Source organism: Rhincodon typus, chromosome 35 (assembly GCF_021869965.1).
Source record: "Rhincodon typus isolate 14 chromosome 35, sRhiTyp1.1, whole genome shotgun sequence".
In the NCBI taxonomy this organism is placed as follows: Eukaryota; Metazoa; Chordata; class Chondrichthyes; order Orectolobiformes; family Rhincodontidae; genus Rhincodon; species Rhincodon typus.
Window position 1 is genome coordinate 21,447,573 of NC_063366.1, and position 2,628 is coordinate 21,450,200.

The 2,628-nt window shown below is 47.6% G+C and overlaps 1 pseudogene; it reads right to left on the reverse strand.

Moving 5' to 3' along the window:
- Nucleotides 1–744: 744 nt before the first annotated feature.
- LOC109938225 overlaps nucleotides 745–2,628 on the reverse strand; it is a 27,391-nt pseudogene continuing 25,507 nt past the window's right edge.

Consider the following 2,628-nt stretch of genomic DNA (forward strand, 5'->3'; position numbering starts at 1 on the left):
TTGTGTAACACCGCCATCTGTTGGATGTGTTCGCCACTGAATGATATTGGGCCGCAGTACCGTGTCCCGCCAGGCCTAGGCAGTTATGTATCATGTTGCTGACAAGACTCCGATGATCATCGATCAATTTGTAAATTCACTGAAAATTGAATGCAAAAACTTTCAGAGACGAGCAGTTGTTGGGAATGTGTTTACTCTTTACATATGTTTTGGAGAAAAGGTGGTAAGTGTCGCAGCAGAAACAAAAAATGCTGCAATTCCTCACCAGGTCAGGCAGCATCTGTGCACAGACAACTGGAGTTAAATACTGGGGATGCTGGAAATCCTGGGAGAGAGTGGATTTTGTGTAATTCCCCTCCCCAATGATACAGGGAGCTCAATAGAACATGCTATGGAAATACAGCTCTGTCACCCTTCAGTGTTTGGATTTCTCCCTCAGGATTTCATGTTTCGGGTGCCAAGCGAGAAATGGAAACACAGAGAAATCCCAGACCCAGACTGGGAAAGAGGTGAAGGGATGGAGGGTGGGACTGAAGCAGGAAGTAAATGAAGGAAGGATAGACACAACATTTTTATTTATTTCAGTCATCTGACATTTAAATTTGTATTGAATTTATTTACAGTCTGACTTTACAAAGTATAAATTGAAAATTTAATGACACATTGAGTAACAGTTTGTCAAAGGAGGTTTCTGACTGGGGTCAGGTCATTGTGAGGTCAGGGTGACCCTGAGGCCCTGGCCCTTCAGGAGCAGATTCTCAGAACCTGGTTTATGTGCCAAGTCCAGAAGAAAGGATAAAGTTTCTCAGTTAATTTATTCCCAGTGAAGCTGTGGAGATGGGACATGATGTCCGTGTTGAAAAATGAAACTGTCCCAGACTCATAACTGAGATAAACTCCCACCTTCCTGGGGACGTGATCGTCAGAGAGACAGAATAGAGGAAAGGAGTTTATAAAAAAACTGGCCCTCATCCTGCTCAATGGTCCTGAATCCATTCTCCGGGATCATACTGAGCCAGCCCTCCCTATCCACAGACTCTGAGGCTACTCCCAGTCTCCACCACCAATTCCCCACCACCTCCACCTCCCAGTAATGCCTTCCCAATGTGAATCCCTCTGATCCCACTCTGTAAACCTCTTCCCACTGGTAGAGAGACTCCTCCAGGTCCCAGTCCATCTCAAACTCTTCAGATCCTCAGACACCTCGAGCTCGGGATTCGCTGTTTCCACATCCACGGTCACAGAGACTGGGAGATAAAAACAGAGAATTACAGACGGTACCTGGGTATGTGTCAGAACATGTGTGTGTGTGTGTGTGTGTGTGTGTGTATGGGAGGGAGGAGGATGGTGGGAATGTTTGTGTTGGGAGGAAATGTGTGTGTGTGTCTGTTGGGGAGAGGGTGAGGATGTCGGGGGCTTGGGTGTTATTTGTGGATCAAGGATTGTGAGGGGACTCACTGAAGGTCCTGGGGAGGGGATGTTGTCTTATGGGGGCATCAGGTGGAGGATGAGGGGTAATGCTGAGGGCAATGGGGAGGGCAGTCATGGGGTGTAAGGGAATGGGATTCACTGGGGGATTGGGAAGTTGTCAGTGGTTCGGGCAGGAGTTAGCAAGTCATGTGTGGGATTGGGGAAGATGAAGGGGCAGCAGGTTTGCTGTGGGATTGGTGTCCAGGCCGAGGGGGAGCAGAGGGGTTCCCGGGAAGACAGGGATTGGAGTCTCCCTGGGATTGGAGTAGTCTTGTTTCGTGTCTGGAGTACGGGAGGGGTCTTGTTGGGGGAATCTGGGAAGGGACAGTCTCTCGTATTGGTCAATGGGAGGGCAGGACAGGGGACTGGGTGAGGTGAGATGGACAGGAGTCAATGGGGTATTAGGACGGTGAGAGAACATACTGGGGTTGAGAGTGGTGCAGGGACCCATTGGGAAATTGAGGGGGTAGTGAGGAATGTGACTGGGATAGGGCGGGGGTTCGGGACAGGGGAGGTGGAGAGTTGTGCAGTTTGACTGCCATGTTTCCAACACTAAATCAATGACACTGGTCTGGATTTTCTGAGGAGTTACAATCACACTTAGATTAACACTCTGCCCCTTTATTTACTTGAAAATCAAGCTGTGCATTTCTGACAGGAAATTCAGATCAGATCTCCTTCAGGAAACAGCGGGATACCAACCATGTGCAGGCAGATGGGATTATTTTAGAATGGCATCATGGTTAGCACAGATATGGAGGGCAGGATTTCAAATCTGATAAGTCCCTTGTAAGTGCAGGAGAATCGGGGGAAGGTAAATCGTGCTCCCTTTCTCACAGCAGTCAGTTTCTGTATTCTGTGATATAAAGGTCCAGTATCACAGACAATTACTTTAACAGCTCGTGTGAACAGGTAAATCCCTGAGGTAAATGTAATATTTGGGGAAAGACAAAATGCTACTCATGCTGGTAATCTAAAACAAACACAGAGAAAGCTGAGAAACTCAGCAGCTCTGGCTGTGTGTGGAGAGAGAAACAGAGTTCATATTTCAAGTCTGATATCATTCTTCTTCAACAGAGGAGCGTCAGAATTAGAAGCGGAAGGAGGCAGAGCTGCCCATTTAACAAGGTCATGGCTGATCTTATCCTGGTCTCAACT